Source organism: Marmota monax, unplaced genomic scaffold, assembly GCF_021218885.2.
Source record: "Marmota monax isolate L192 unplaced genomic scaffold, Marmota_monax_Labrador192_F-V1.1 WCK01_AAM20220418_F8-fsc00020, whole genome shotgun sequence".
In the NCBI taxonomy this organism is placed as follows: Eukaryota; Metazoa; Chordata; class Mammalia; order Rodentia; family Sciuridae; genus Marmota; species Marmota monax.
In genome coordinates, this window is record NW_026692912.1 from 14,979,565 (window position 1) to 14,996,212 (window position 16,648).

At 54.9% G+C, this 16,648-nt stretch overlaps 1 protein-coding gene across 3 annotated transcripts in view; it reads left to right on the top strand.

Annotated features, from left to right (window-relative positions):
- Dab2ip (DAB2 interacting protein) overlaps positions 1 to 16,648 on the top strand; it is a 184,974-nt gene that overhangs the window by 24,046 nt on the left and 144,280 nt on the right. Inside the window, exon 1 of one of the 3 annotated variants that reach the window (XM_046451337.2) lies at positions 91 to 327. The exons of the other annotated variants lie outside the window; for them this stretch is intronic. The gene's annotated coding sequence lies outside the window, so the exon portion shown is untranslated. Of the gene's footprint in view, positions 1 to 90; positions 328 to 16,648 lie in introns of those variants that run through there. 3 annotated transcript variants of the gene reach the window in all.

Genomic DNA, 16,648 nt, shown 5'->3' on the forward strand with positions numbered 1-16,648 from the left:
CACGCCCCTGCTCGGCCCCCGGCCGGGCGGGCGGAGCTGCAGGCGGCTGGGCCTGGGATTGGCAGGGCCGGGCTGGCCCGGTGGCCGAGGAGTCCGGGAGCCGGAGAGCCGCGGCGCCGGGGGAGGTGCGGAGCCGACGGGAGCGCGCTCCTGTCGGACCTGCTTCGCTCGACCCAGCTGGCGCCACGGAAACTTTCCTGCCGCCGCCCTGGGACCCCGGGACCCCGCGTGCCAGTGACTCGGCGGCTTCGCCAGCATGGCCCTGGGTGGCTCCAGCTCCGGCGCCTTTGGGATGGCAGCGCCCGGCGGCCAGGCCGGCGCGTAGAGGTAAAAGCTGGCGACCGCGGGTCAGGCGGAGGGGGCTCTGCAGGCTTGAGGGATCCGAACCGGGTCCAGGGCTGGAGAGGAGCTGGGGGCTCGGATGCAAAGTATTGGGGTGCAGGACTGAGTAGTGGGCTGCAGCTTTGCTTTATTTACCCCTCTTTCACCTACAGCCTCCTCTCCCGCGGGGACTTCTGTACCAAATGTTGACCCTTTAAACTTTGCTGAGCGTTACCCTCTATCTTTGACCTCGGGGCTCAGGGCTGCCGCTGGGTCCTCCGGAGAGGAGGGTGTCACGAGGAAGGCACCCCAACTGGGGCCCGCACCAGCAGAAGTTGAGGTGACCAGGAGTCTCCCAAAGCTTCAAACCCTTTCACCTCTCCCCACCAAGGCAACCCTGGCTGTCCAGAGCCAGGCACCCCAGAGGTCCCCAAATTTGGGGTATTTTTGTTGTTCTACCTAGCCAGTTCTCAGTTATGAAAGGGCAGGGGGCTGAAGTGAGGTCTGTTTTCTGTTTCCTGTCTGCTTTGAACCCCACCCTCCATGAAAATGCCTTGAGCAAAACAGAGCGAAAACCCGGACCAAAACCTTCTAGCTTCCGGCTCCCAGCCTGGGGGCAAGGGTATCTGGGTTTTCTGGTTGCTGGATGGTTCACACTTGAACTATCTGGTGTGTGCCTGGCTCTACACCTGCCCTTTCTGTCCTGCGGGGGGAAGATGGGATTCTATCTTAATTTTAATTGTGGGTGCGTAAGTAGATAGCTCATCACTAATGAAGATCATAATCAAACATTATCCCCTCTGAAACATTAACTCCTTTCTCCTTTTCTTTATCTGAGATTATAAATCTGAGAGTGTAAAACCAAACACCCAGTTTCGGAGCCCGGAGAACCTGGATTGAAACCTCAGACCCTTCTGCTTGCTAGCTGGGAGCCCTTGGGTGGGATTCTTAACCTCTCTGAGCTCTAAAGTCCCATCTCAGTGGGATGTAGCGAGACATTTGTGAGGTAATCGTGGAAGGCACCTGGTTCATACAGAAGGCTTGAGGAGCCAGTCTGCACCCTGGACCTTGAGCCACCTTGTTGCTTGAGGGATAAGCACCCCCTGCCTCAGTTTCCCCTCTCTTCAGAATGAGTAAAGCCCAGACTCTTCTCAAGCAGCCCCTTTGAGGAAAGTGCAGGGATGCACACGCACGCCCTTGGGGACACTTTATTGAAGAATGCCCCACCCATTTTCTTCCCTGCCATTAGCCATGCCAAGAGTGTCAGGCCTTGCCTCGGCTCCCTTTGGGTCCTTGGGGGTAACTATTAGTAATATCAGGGCCTGTCCCCCCCCACCCCACCCCAGGACCTTGGCTTCTGCAAAGGAACCAATTACCAGCATGATGGGGAGAGGGGCTGACCTGCAGAACCTGGCCCCAAGTCACCTTCAAGATCATCTAGGCCACCCCTTCTCATTTTTTTCCCCTGGTGCCACACCCCTGTCTGGTGAACATCTAGTCTTTTCCTCTAGGATCCTCTAGTAACAGTGAGCTCACGAGGCAGCTGGTTTCATGATTGGGCATCTCCAGTCTATCAAAAAATTCTTCCTGTTTAGAGCAGAAGTCTGTGTCCCTGTTACTTCTACCCACTGATTCTAGCACAACCCTTCAGGCATCTCTTACTGGCTCAATTATTCACTGAGGTCCCCTGGTGCCTGGCATTCTGTTCCTATCCTCAGGCATTCAGCACACTGGAACTGAGTTTGGCAATGATCACAGCACCATTTATTGAGTGTTTATTATATGCCAGGGCCTGTGCATCCTTAAGACAACCTCATGAGACCGATCATTTTTTATCCTCATTTTGCCTATAAAGAAACAGGTTTAGAGAGACTAAGGGACTTAGCCAAGGTCATATAGCCAGTAAGGTCTGGGCTGTACCCCAAACCCAGCCTCTGGATTAGCACCCATTTGATATTTCCTCCCACTCTTTCATACATGTCCATGTGTGTGCACGTGAGCACATGCATGTGTGTGTGTGTGTGTGCACGGTTCATGTACATGCTCCTGTGCCTGTGGTGTGTGTCAGGTACTTTCATCATATGAATGCGGGGGAGGCACCCAATAAAATGCAAATTCCTCATCTTTACTCTAGACTTAGGCACCTGCCTTGAAAAAAATTCTCCAAGCCATTCTCTTGCACAGCACCCTTTGAGAACCATAACAGTAAGGAATTCTTAGGAAGAGAATATGGCATGCAGGTCCCAAGAAGTCTCAACTCCAATCTTGGCATCATTCTTTTAAGCTGGTTGCTTTTTTGGGGCTTCCTCCCCACTTCAGAATGGGCATGCCCTTACACCCTCAGCAAGGTAATTGCTGTCTGTGGGAGTCCCCAGGTGGATATCTGGGACTCTGGGGTAGGCCCTGGGGACAAAGGAGCCTGGTGAAATTTTACTAGTGGATGTGCAGGGGGATGGGCCTGTTACCCCACCCCCACCCCCACCCCAGGACCTTGGCTTCTGCTTTGTGGTAGGTCTGGCACACCTTGGGTGAGGCCCTTGTGCTTGGGTTTCTCAGTCAGGTTAGGGGGTACCTTGGAGAGGAGGGCAGGACTCTTTTCCCCTACATACCTTCCTCCTCCATCCTCCCACGGTGGCCTCTGACCTTCCCATGACATGAGGCGCTGGGCTGAATCTCTGGGGGAGGGGAATGGGCTGGTTCTGCCATGTGCACATCTGCAGTTTGAATCTGGTAGAAAGAAATCCCTCTCTCTCTCTGGAGGGCTGCTCTGCTGGCTGTGGGTAGCTCTCGGGAAATGTGTCATCTGAGGACCTCTGGGCTGGGCTGGGCTGGACTGGGCTGGCTGGGAGGGCTGTGGGGTGAAGGGCTCCCCTACACAGACCTCAGCAGTGTCGCCTTCCGGCTCCGGGCTCTGCTCTGCAGAGAGGGCTTGTTCTGCTTTATCCTCTTTGATCCTGCTGAAGGCACAGAAGTATTAAACACCCATTTTATGGAAAAGGTCGCTGGAGTCCAGAAAGCTGCAGTGACATGTCCAAAGCCCTAATGTGTGTGGGAGGTGCGGGGGAGGTGGCAGAGTAGGGACTGGAACTCAAATCCCCCTGACGATGTGCTCTGGCCTTTTTTGTGCTGTATCCCACACCTCGATGTTTTCTGCACCCCCCCCCCACGAGGCTTTGGTGCCAGAGCCTCTGTCTGGAAGCAGGAAGCCCTGGGCTGTGATCGGCTGTGTGACCCCCCCCCCCACCGTGTGATCCCCGGGCAGGGCTGGTGTTCTCTTCACATCCCAGGCTGTGAAGGGGGTGGAGTTGAGGTCATTCAGCTTGGTCCCTAAGGTTCTTGCAACCTTGACCTTCATGGGCTGTACTTTTGCCTGCAGTTCTGGGGAGAGAGAGTCCTTGATGGGCTCAGGGCATGAGGGACCGGTCGGGTCAGGCAGCAGGGTGCCGCACAGGGAGTGATGAACTCAGCCAGAAAGTCTCTTATGGACCTGGGGTGCAAAGGGCCCGGAGCACTGGGCAGAGGGAACGGCAGCCAGAGAAGCCCAGGGTGGGGTGAGGTTGCTCACCTCCCAAGGAAACAGTCTCTCGGGCTCTGAACACGCGGAGGGTGATGGTGGGTCCTGGATGGAAACCAAGTGGGGAAATCAGGGTTCTGGGAACAACCCAGCTGGAGTCCCCCTCTAGTCTGGAGTGGGCTGTGTGGGGCCCCTTCTCTCCCTCCCAAGCTACCGATGCCTCTCCTGGGGCTTCCTCAGCCTCCCCTGACTCCAGCCCTGACAGAATGGCTCTCACCTCTCCCTGGAGCAGCTGGCTGAGGTGACCCAGCTGCCTTCTCCCCGTGCGGGGGTGGGGGGGCCCTGGCAGCCTGGCCTCCTGAGGCAGGCCCTTGATAGCTGGGCCTTGTTAGCTACCTGAGTCTTCTTCCTCTCCAAGAATGGCTCCCTGTCACCCACCACCGCAGGAGACCCGTGTGCCCTGGCCAGCAAGGCCTCGTGTCGGTCTCCCTCAGATCTTCAGATTTCGTGCTTCCTGGTCTCTGCCTGTGACTCCCAGAAGGCCTTTCTCCCTTCTGCCACTACTTCATACCTAAATTATGACTTCCCTCTGGGTCCAGCACAAATGTCACCTCCATTGGGTTTCTTCTTCCTACTCAGAGTGGGCTGCCCTCTGCTCAGTGCTGGCTGAGTTCTGACGAACCGACCTGCTTTACACTTCCCTGTGGGCTTGTCTGTCTCCCACGATGGGCTCTGAACCTCTTGAGGCCGCAGAACTGGCCTTGTGTCATCTTAGTGCCCACATAATGGGTGTGGCCTGGCAAGGGCCTTCCTTGGTCTAGTCAATGCTCATCCAGCTTTGTGGCCTTGGACTGGCTTTGAACCAGGCTGCTTTTGACTCAGAGCATTTTCCCTGCACCCAGCTCCCCGCATGATCAGGTGGGGAGTCTCTCGGTTCATGCCTCGCACTGGGCTGGCTCCAGCTGAGGGATAGCGAGGGTTTCTTTGGGTTTTTGCAGAAAGACATCCCTGTATTCTTTGGTTCATTTTTTTTTTTTTGCATATTAGGCTCTTTTTTAAAAATAACTTTGTTTTGTTTATTTATTTTTATGTGGTGCTGAGGATCGAACCCAGAGCCCCGCACCGGCTAGGCAAGTGCTCCACCACAACCTCAGCCCCAATCTTTGGTTCGTTCTGGATCTGCTCTACGTGTGTACGTGGGTTCTGAGGATGGAAGTCCTGCCTCATGCATGCTAGGCAAGAGCTCTGCCACCAGCCACATCCCTAGCCCTGATTTGCTTTCGAAGCCTATTCTGACTTTGTGGCCTCAAAGATGGGCAGGCCTGGAAGCAGGTGTGGCAAAGCCACCTGTCAGTCCCCTCCTGCAGGCTGAACTTCAGGTCTCACATAAGAACAGTCAAAACTCACCTGGTTCTTTAGGAAAGGCCTGTGGGGTCACGGATGTGACACCAGGGGCCCAGAGGGGTCATTATGATTGTTCTACCCTGAGAAGGGTCTGTCCCTGTTCAGAGAGGGTTGATAGCCACATAGGCCCAAGTGGAAGGAACAAAAAGGAAGATAGATATTCGTCCTCCAAAACAAACCATTACTGTCTGTACAGTGCTCTCACTCAGGGGTCTTTTTAATCCAGGCTCCTCTGACCTTCTGTGGAGGAAACTGGCTCTGAGAGAGGGGACTCTGGGCCAGTCTCCCTAAGCAGAAGGAGGCTCCTCCCTCCCTCGGTCCAGTGCTCACCGCAATCCAGTGGGCTGACTGTATGGAGGACTTACCAGTCAGGGAGCATTTTTCCTCCGAGAGTTCCATGTTGGGGTCATTTCCTGGGCTATGTCATTAGACAAGGGTAAACTCAGGCAGTGGCATGTCAGGGAGGTGGGACTGGGAATGGGCAATGTCTATGAATTTGACCAACACCCACACAGGTGGGCCAGGTGGCCAGGCAGGAGAGCTCTGCCTAATGGAGGAAGTCCCCATCCTCTCATAGGTCATGGTGGCTGGTATCTGTTAAAAAGCATCTGGAGCATTTTTGAGGGGTGCTGGGGATTCTAAAGAGACAGGAGACAGGTGGCTGATTTTGTGTTCGGACCCCACAGATCTCTTGCCCAGATGGAGGCTGGCAGGGCCAGCCTGAATATTTCCCTCATTGTCCTCACTGTCACCTTCTCAGCCTACTGTCCTGCCTCATCCCCCACCTAGACTGAGCATCCACCCCAGTGCTCCATGGCTGTCCCCTCTAGGTGACCCCAGAGCAGGACCCACCTTGTCAGAGACGGGCTGGGAGGCGAAATGGGGTAAATGAATACAGAAAGAAGAGAGTGGCCCTCCTCGGCCTCTCCAGGCCCATCTGGCTGACACTAGTTGGAGAATATGTGACGACTGAGGCCACCAGGAGACGGCTGTTTGCTGGGGCCCCTGAGGACCCGGCCAGACATAATGGAAACTGGCGGTGGCCAGAGCACAGACCTCGGGGCTTTTCCTGGCAGAGGGAAGCCATCAAAGTGGGCGCTGCTTCCGGGAGGAGAGAATTCCCAAAAGGCTCAGTCAGCCCCCTGATAGGGATCTGCAGGGCCTGTGAGGGATTTGTTTTTCGGCCAGGATGTGGGGAGTTAAAAATAGACACCATAATCCCTCGGGATCGTGTCACACTTGAGGCTGTGCAGAGCCCTCTGGCTCCATTATCTGACTTGAGTGGCTGGGCCCCCATCTACGCAGGCAGGGCCTGCTTTAAAGAGCGCTTGGAGGCCTGGGCCCAACTTTGGAGGCCACAGCCCAACTGTGCCCACAATTCAGCAGCATGACCACCTGTGTCTGCGCCCCAGGACCCTCCATCTGTGTTCAAGTCCCGTCTGCAGGAGGGGGAGGGCTGCTGGGGACAACAGGGCAGGTTTTTCTGTATTCCTTTTTTGGGGGGATGCTGGTTCGGAATCCTCTCCTTTGAACATCTGAGTGTCCCTTGCCCTCTAGCCCTGGCTGGTCAGGACAGGAGCTGGACCAGACCTGAGCTGGACAGACCATTAGAAACCCTCTGGTGCAGCCCTTCTGTTTTAGGACCGGGTGGTCAGAGGCCCGGGTTTGCCTGACCCTTCAGGAGTGTTCATGGTGGAGCTGGCTGTCCGCCCACACCTTCAGAGCCATTGCTGTCCTCGGCTACATCCGTGCTCAGGGCCACCCTGCTTCTCCCACCCAAGGGCCAGGGAGTCCCACTCGGTGAGGATCCCATTTTCTCAGGCTGGGCTCTTTCTGGAGCTGGGAGCCAGCAGTGCCAGGCCTTTTGGGTTCCCAGAGAGGGCTCCTGGCGTCGGCCTTGGCTTAGTCACAGGGATGAGATCACTCCTCACCTCTGGATCGGGGAGGATGCCAAGGTTGGGGAACTTTCACTCTGAGCCACTTGTTGACTTGTGTGTGTGTGTGTGTGTGTGTGTGTGTGTGTGTAAGCAAAACAGACCGACCTGTTTGTTGGGACTTTGTACTTGGCCCATGAACTGTCGGCCTGGGGAAGCCACTGGGGCATAAGTACTTGAGCTGTGCCATCTGACAGCTTCCCAGGACAGTGACTGTAAGTCAGGGAAAAGCTTGCACTAGAGCCCAAACCTGATGTCAGCTCTCACTGTGTCTCACACTGGCTGTGTGAGCCTGACCAAGGTGCATGACCTCTCTGGGCTATAATAAAAATACCTAGCAGCTCATGCTTTCTGAGTACTTCCCATGGGCCAGGCATCAGGTTTAAGGCTCTCTAAGAACTAGCCCACTTCATCCTTCTTTTAGTATCAGGGATTGAACTCAGGGCCACTCGACTACTGAGCCACATCCCCAGCCCTTTTTTGTATTTTATTCAGAGAAAGGGTCTCACTGAGTTTCTTGGTGCCTTGCTTTTTGCTGAGGCTGGCTTTGAACTCGTCATCTTTCTGCCTCAGCCTCCTGAGCCGCAAGGATTACAGGGATACGCCACGGCACCCGGCTCCACTTCATTTTTACAACAGACTGTGAGGTTCTGTTATCATTCCCATTCTGTAGATGAGGAGACTGAGGTCCAGAGAGGGGGACGGACTCCCTAAGGTCACCCAGCCGGGAAGGGGTAGAGTCAGGGTTTGAAATGCGGGTCTTCCCGACTCCACAGCCTGCTGCATCAAGCACTGCCGCTCTGCCCTCTAGCTGCTTGAATGCCTCCTGCGGAATCATGAAAGTGTCATTACCGAGAGGCCAGGTGTGATGAAGCGGGTGAGGGTAGCAAGGGGGTGAATGAGAGGTCCTTGGCGACACTGGCTTCATCTCCAACTCCCACTTCAGCACCATCATTGAGCAGCTAGGGAGAGGGAACAGAGGGAAGCAGGTATGGCTATATCCAGGTGCCATGAAAGGAAAGGCACATCAGAAGACACGGGTTCACCGCCTGAGTCCATTTCTTTCCATCCCTATACCTTGTTGGCTTTCTGAGATTGTTGTTCATTTCTTTCCTGTCCTCCCCTGCAGGTACCTTCAAGGCAGGTGGGCTGCTGGGGGCATTTTTCTTTGAGTGAAGTGACCAATAGCAAGGTGTTGATTCAGATTTGGAAGAGGATCTGATGGCTGCTGAGTCCGGGGCTTGGGATGGGAGGTGGCAGAAGAGTCCAGTCATCTGTTTCCACTGCAGGGAGCCTGGAAGGGTGGAGAGGCTGGAGATGGGTGTGTGGCCTGGGTCCTTCAGACAGACCTGGGTCCGAGATACCAGCCATTTGACCTCAGGCAGAGCTACCTCATTCTCCATCCTAACTTATCACTGGGGACAGTGACACCTATTTCCTGGGGTGGGCGTCAGGTAACTTAGACCCAGGAGAGCACGATGCTGTGCCCACAGGCAAGTGCACGGGGTGTTCCTGTTTTGTGATGGCTTATCATCTGCACTATGATGACAAGGGTCTCTAAGAAGACTGCTTTAACTGTGGTCTTGGGATGCTCAGGCCCTCACTGCTTTCCAGAACTCCCTTCCTCTGGCAGAGGCAGTTCCGGGTAGGGAGAGGTCTGAATCATTACTCACTTTTCTTGTAAACCTGGACAGGGACTCAGATCAGCCAAATCCAAAGGCTTCTGATTGTGGGGTTTTAAGGGAGCAGCTTTGATGGATAGAGAAAAGGGTTAACGGAGAAGAAGATTCTTCGAGGTGCTGGGAGGGTTCCTTCTCCTGGCGCCCCCCCACCCCGCCCCTGGGGCTGTTTCTGTGGTTTAAAGCACCAGGAGTGTCAGCTGAAGCATCCTGCTGGCCCAGGTGGAACTCAAGGAGTCTGAGCTGGCTGCTCCCTGCCTCCCTCCCTCCTTCCCAAGGGTCCACGCTAGAGTCCCGTAGAGGGAGAACACGCCCTGCCTTGGGAGAGGCCACATGCTTGTGTAGACAGCAGGGACAGGGTGAAGGGTCAGGGGGCTTCCCAGGGGACAGGCCTGGAGCCAGCCCAGGAGGACAGCCTTCCAGGTGGCTGCAGACAGGATGGCAAAACCCACTTTTCCCCAGCTCACCTGGTTGTCCGTGGTGGCCACCTAGCTAAGTCAGCTGCGAGCACCCAGGCCCCGCGGGCAAGACCTGCAGGGAGGCGAGGAGATGTCTAACCCTGCCTCAGTTTCCCCATTGGGCCCAGACATTGCCAGAGCCCCTTCTCTGTTGGACATGCTCCTGGGGAGGGAACAAGAGGGACCAGGAGCAAGGAGATGTGGATTTGGTATCTGAGCTGGGTTTGTCACCTCCCATCACCCCCCCCCGCGCCCCAGGCAGGTCATTTCACTGCCTGCGCCTCAGTTTCCACCCAAGGGGGAGAATAGTTCCACCTACGTCACCGTCACCGGGTTGTTTTGAGACTTGGGTGAGGTCATGCTTGTGAAGTGCTTGTCTCGGAACTGGCATGGGGTAAGTGCTTGTCATTATCAACCGCCCTGGCGGGGGACACACCTCAACTGCCCCCGCCTCCCCCTCCTGCCCGAGTTCCTGTTGTTGTTGACATCCTCTGCACCTACCAGCGCAGGGACTTTAAGCATTTGTGTCCTAGCTGGAATTCCTCTGTGCATTGTCTAGTTAATTACCTAATTGAATTAAGGCACACAGTTTTACTTCCTTTCCAGTGCAAGGGCAAGAAGTGGCCTGGTGCCTTCTTTAGGGGGATCGAGATGAGTATGGAGATGTATTTGATGACAGTAGTGATACCTCCCTCTCCTGAGAGGCCTGTTCCCACTTAGAGCAGCTCAGTGGCCCGTCAATCAAGCCGCAGCCACGTGCTTAGAAACATAATTCTCGTTGAGGATGTTGGTGGCTTTGGCCACGTGTTTCTTTCCGTGCCAACTTGCTGTTTTGGCACCTTCTGGCCCACTCCTGGATGGATAGTGGAAAAGACTTCCTTTTAAATATTTAGAACAAGTGACCCATGAACAGATTTGAGAAGTGCATTCAGTGGAACATAAATAAAGAATCAAGGCACCAGGAGAAGCTCGGGTGACAGGGAGCCAGCCACTCTGCTCTGCACTTGGATGTGGGTGGCGCTGGCTTTTGCCCAGCCCCTTGTCCCTGTGGAGGGGGAGCCGAGTGGGCCTGAGATGGATGTGCTGGGCCTTCAAATCCCTGCCCTGTCACTTAGTAGCTGAGTGAATTGAAGCAGCCAGGCTCCAAAGCAAGAGACGCAGAGAACCTGCCTCTTGGGCGTCATAAAGAATTGCCTGGCACTTGCTGAATACTCCTAAGTCGGCCATTATTTTTACCCAAGGACCTTAAACAAACGGCACCCTGTTCTTTACCCTATGGCCCTCCCCATCCTGCCTTCTTCCTTCTCCAAAGATAACACCCAGGGCCCCGGGTGACCCGGCTCTCCGCCTTTGCACTCCTGATGGGCAGGTCCTGCTGTGTGGCATGTCCCCTCCCCGTTCCTGCCCACAGATTCCCTCCTCTTTCTTTCAGAACTTATCCCAAACACCATGCTTTCCGTGACATTTCCCTGAGGCCAACCCTGTCTTAAGTGCCTTGTGGCCTTTTCATGCTGTGGATCTACAGCCTGGCTGGCCCACGTGTGCTCCGTCGAATGTTCGGCTGTTCAGATGCTCCGAGGAGAGGAGTTGAGAACGGCTCCATGTTTGCTTTGTGCAGTTCCCAAACATGGATGCAGTCGTAAAGGCTCTGGGAGGACCTGCTGAAAGAAACCTGGGGAGCTTTGTCTACCCAGCTCTCTCCAACCTCTGATGGTAGCACACGTTCTTCCTGGAATGCCTGGTGACAGGCTTTGTGACGCTCTTGGAGATGTGGCATTGTAGGCACCTATATAACAGTTGGATGCTCTGGCCCCCTTTACCATTAAGGAAACCAAGACCCAGAGAACCCAGTAACTGGCTCCAGATAAGCCAGTGTCTGTCCCTCTGTCACCACCTGGATCCATTGGCAGGTCCTTCATGGGGGTAGAGGGCCAGGTGGCGAAGTAGGGCAGGGTGTGACAGCCAAGACCCACTCTTGAAGAGCCTTTGGCCTTGTGGAGATGAGATGGACATATGGAATACAGTGATTGACTGCCAATTGTGTGTCCGAGACCCTCGAAGCCCCATCCTCAGTCCTCATTCCAGCCCAAGGAAGGACATAGGAGTCGCATTTCCTCTGAGAGCCCAGCAGGCCACACGGCTGAACTGGGCCCCGCCTCACCCCCACCCCCAGCGGGTGGATTCCCAAGGCCCTTCTGGAGTCCCCCGCAGGGACGCAGCCCTTGGAGATGGCAGGAGCGGCAGGGAAGGGAGCAGCCTCTGTTTATCGATGCACATTTCCCCTGCCATTCTGGGGAAAACGCTTTCTTTCAGATTCCTCTTTTATTATCTGAAATTCTCAGGGGAGCCATTACCTGCTGGTGGGAATTATCTACCGTCTTTATTCTGCTGCCTGTCTGCCTGGGTTCTTCCTTGGAGTCATTGATTTGAGTAACTCAGAGCTGCTGAATGTTGCCTTAGGAGTGGGTGCTGGGGCAGAGGCAGGGGAATACCCACAAAGGCCTTTGGGAAGGCGTTGGCGGCCAGCGGCTGCTGATAGATGGTGGGGGCTGAGTCGGTGGTTGTAGACAAGGCATTTTTTTAGCTTTGCATTTTTCCCTCTGTTCGGAAGGTGTGTGGGTGTGCTCTGCCTGGGATGGGGACAGGTTTGCCGGAGGGGAATGAGGAGCTGAAGCCCTGGTTCTCAGGCCCCGTGGGCTGGGTCACCCCTGCCATAGCAGGTCAGTGCTGGGCATTGGATCTGGCCTGACTCTGGCCTTGGCCTTGACCCTGTCTCCGTGAGAGCCCTGGAGGTGGTGGGGACTCCCTGGAGAACCTTTGAGGAGAAGAGCTGCTGGGAATTGGCCTGACCCTTCTCCTGGGCAGACCCAGTCCTGTCCCCCACCCAGGGCATCCCCTGTCCCCTGGGAGGGGGGGGCAGGCTGGGGCACCTGGCTGCACCGGGGTGGAGAAGGGCATGAAGGGTGGGGGTGGCCCCGTGTGACTGTGCTCAGTGGATAAAAGCCAGTGTGTCAGGGCAGGGGGATGAATGTTCTCCCGATTTCAAACCAGACAAAGGCGCTGGATGTGGAAGGAAAATCCTGGACTGGAAGCCTCCCCCATCTCTGTCCTATTGGGGCCTATGAGGATGGCTTCCATGGGGTTCCTCTTCTCCCTTCCTCCCCGCTCCCTCCTCCAGACCCACAGGGCACAGTTCTGGTCTGGCCCCAAGGGTGGCCTGTCCTTTGTCATGGTGAGCACAGTCCCCCCGGACACTGTGACTGGACACTGTGACTCCACCGTCACCCTCCACCTGGGTGCCACTGGGCCTCTCCCCCTTCTTCTCAGATGAGGAAGTAGAAGTTTGTTCCCTTAGGGGGTCAGTGGAGGTTGAGGCCTTGCGCTGGTCTCGGGCCTGAGTGCAGGGCTGGGGTCTTCAGATGCCCAGCGTTAGAAGGGGTGGCTCACGTGGGGAGGGCCCCTGATCTCTGGTTCTGTCCTGGCTTGCAGCTGGAATTGGCGCTGTGATTGTTACTTGGGTCTGTGTCTAATCACCTGCCAGACCGGGAAGCACCCACAGGCCAGGGACTCTGTCACCTCGAGATCAGGACTCAGTGCCCAGCTCAGTGCTTCTGTGGGGACCAGCCAGGGCTTTTCCAGGTATAAATACAACTGCCCCCACCCAGCTGGCCAAAGCTGAAGGGATTTTCTGGGTTCATGTATTTAAAAAACCCAAGGAGGCCCAAGTAAATGATCAGACATGATATCTGTCTCTCTCCTCCTATCCCTGCCCCCTGTCCCCCATTACTGGGCTCTGCTTCTTCCCTGCACTGGGAATGGTGAAAGGAGAGTCCCCAGGAAAACTGGGCACACAGGACCAAACACAGGTATAGACAGACAAGCCACCCATAAGCATGCAATGCGCATATTATGAATGGTTGTTAAACTCAATGGATAGTGTGTGTGTGTGTGTGTGTGTGTGTGTGTGTGTGCACGCATAGGCGTGTGCACTGGGGATTGAATCCAGGGTGCTGTACCAACTGGCTGCATCCCAGTCCTCGCTAAATTGCTGAGGGTGGCATTGAAATTGGCAATTCTTCTGCTTCAGCCTCCTGAGCTGCTGGGATTATAGGCGTGCATCACCGATTCGGATTCAATGGATTTTTGTAGAAACATTTTTCCCCTCAAGAGGGAACTGACCTTGTAGGTCCAATACCCAGGCACTGCGTCTCCTATCAACCAAACTCTGTGCATGAGAAGGGTTCTACAACCGCACCTTGGCTCAGCAGGAAAGAGCCCCATGATTGGTTAATGATGTGCCCTAGCCCTGTGGCGGGCTGCAGGGTGGGGTGTGGCAGTGTGGGTGCTGCGTGTATACCATGCCTGGCTGCTGTGAGTTTGGGTGTTATAGAAGTTCTTTTAAGGGTTGACCATAGCCAGGCACTGTGGCACATGCCTGTAATCCCAGCCACCTGGGAGGCTAAGGAAGGAGGATCTCAAGTTCAAAGCCAATCTGGGAAACTTGACAGACCCTGTTGTCAAAATAAAAAATAAAAAGGGCTGGGGATATAGCTCAGTGGCAGAACACCCCTGGGTTCAATCCCCTGTACATTAAAAAGAAAGAAAGAAAGAAAAGTTGAAAACAATTGGGTTGAACCTAAATAATGTTGGCAGCTTCTTCCAAACTTTAAAGGGCCAAATGTGCATGCTTGGCAGCCCTTTCTATCCAGGTGCAATGGCACCCTCTAGAACCAAGAGAATTATAATGCAAAAGCACATGATGAAGGGTGATTGTTGGAAGGTGTGGCTCCTGGCACTCTGAGGAATCTGAGGAGGACTTCAAGTGCTTTGTGACAAAACTGAACTGTTCTCTGCAGTGACAGAGTCAACACATCTATATGGAGTATCTACCATGCGCCAGGCACTGTTTTAATGAAGACTGAGAAATTCTCCCACTGAACTATTTAAGGCCAAGCTTGTGAGAGAAGAGATGTTAGAGGAGGAGGCAGATCTTAGGATTCCTTTTCTTTTCTTTTCTTTTTTTTTTTTTTTAGTGAGGATTTGGTGAGAATTGAAGATGCCGTTGCACTTGAGCAGAGTGTGGTATGATCTTGGTAATGATTTCACAAGCTCCCTGAGATTAACTCTGGTGCCCGAAATTCCACCATTAGTGACTGATTCCTTTGAATTAAACACTGCTCTTTCTAGCTTAGGTATTAGGTTCTGAGAGGACACCGAATGAGGAGGATCTCAATCATCTCCAAGTCCTCCTTGGGTTGGAAGTTAGTATTTGTTTTTTCTCTCCCATGACAAGGCTCTTAGAAGACAGGACCCCTATTAGGGGTGGGGGTGGTCATAGATGGAGTTAAATAGGGGAGCAGGAGCTGGCAGTGACAGTCAAAGTCTGCACTTACACGTCACTCTGCGGGCTCCACCCTGGTCACTAAACTTAGAAATAGTTAAAATTTTTAGTCATCAAATCGCTTTTAGTGGTCATTGTTTTCCAAGTTTGGATCCTAAAGGCAGAACAAGAACTGAAGGTTCTTCCCGGCTCTGACCCCCTGCTGTAGTCTTCCAGATCCTTCCGCTCCAATGGGCGGCTCCTACTCTGCCTGCCTGGGCTGGCTCTGGAGGAAGTTGCTGAAGCGCCTGCCAGACACCCCTTGGCTCCTGCTCCTCTGGGCTGTAGGAAAGGCGGTCTGCCCCACCCGTTCACCTTCTAGTTCCTTCCCCTCTGAAAATCCCGGTACCTGTCATGGCTTCACGTTCCTGATTATGGTCCTCGACGCCTCCTCCTCACCACCTCCTGAAACTGAGTGTGCTGTTAGTTCATCTTTTTTCTTTGAGGCTCTCTTAGCTTGGAGCAGGAATAGTGTCCCAAATCTACAACCCTCCAAAGGCTCTGTCTGTTGCATTGGCACTTGGGGTCGGGGAAGGAGGGCATGGTCACGGGGCACCAGCCTTGCCAGGTGAGGCCTGGAATGACCTGCGGAGTCATCAGTAAATGTTGACCATCTACCTCTCTCCAGATGGTGGCCACTGGGGTGTGTGGGTTTAGGACTGGGCTTGGCCAGCCAAGTAGCTGAGCCGCTCTTTGCAGACCTTCCCATCTGTCGGATGGGATAGCAGTACTATCCCCAGCATCACCTCAGGGTGGCTAATACGAATCAGCCTCTAGTTCAAGGCCTGGCATGCAGAAGAAGCTCAATGCACCAGAACTTTGATCCTGTGATGCTCTTGCTTGAGACCAGCCAGCCTCACCCTGCTGAGTGCTGACTCTCCTCCAGTTGGGGACTTCTGGCCTTCCCCATCACTGTCCCTTAGTGTCCTTGCACACATCTTCTCTGTGCATGCCTCCTGACTCTCCAAGGTCCTTCCTTGGGTACTGTCCGTGGCTTCCTGAACCTGGACTGCTCCCAATCCCGGGTGGGAATTGCTGCCTCTGACCTGCTCTCCTGCGTGGCAGGCGGAGAGAAGTGATTGTCACTGGATGCTCTAAGGCCCATCCACCTGTCCAGTGTGGAGTCCTTTTCTTCCCACGTCCCGCTTTCCTTCCTCACAGTGGCCCCCTCCCAGCCCACAACTTGCCCCTTGTGGGTGAAGGCTGCTGAACCCTGTCCCCACCAGGGAACCCTGGGCAGGTGGCTTTCCCCCTTCCTGTCCCTTCTCTCTTGCTACATGCAATTCTGGACATTCCCCTTGGGCGTCTCCCTGTGCCCGATCCCTGCCCTCACTTCTTGTGGGGGACCCAGCCACAACCTCCTCTCCTGCTGTCCCACAGGAGCTCTCTAAACCTTGGCGTGTGGGGTCACTCTCCTCATCCTCTGGCACTCCCCATTTTCTCTGGCCCAACACCCCTTGCCCACAGCTCCTTCCTGTGAGCCCTGGTTCAGCCCCCTGAATACTCACTCCGTGGCCTCCCGCCTGTCCCATGGCCACACCCTTGTTCTCAGAGTTCCCCTGCCTGGAACTCAGTCCCCTCACAAAGCCAGAGGGGGGTGCAGGCCCTGTGCAGCACACCCCTGCCTGCAACCACAACAGCGTGGCTCTGTGTGTCTCCCCGTGCCCGTGGCTCCTTGGGGTGCTCATTCTGTAGACTCCGTAGGATTTGCAGTTTGATTGACTGGAGATCAGCCGGGAAATCTCGGGGCTCTGCAAGCAGAAGGCCTGGCCTGATGGGTATGGCCACCTCTTAGGCACGAAGAGGGTACCTCCAGATAAGTGGGATTGAGGGGGGCCGGGATGAAGACCCCTAGCGCCTGCTACAGGCCTGAGTTCTATTCTTCCCCACTCACTATCTGGAAGACCATGTGGCCAGGAGCCCTCCACTTACGACACGAGGGGCCTCTGTACCCCCAA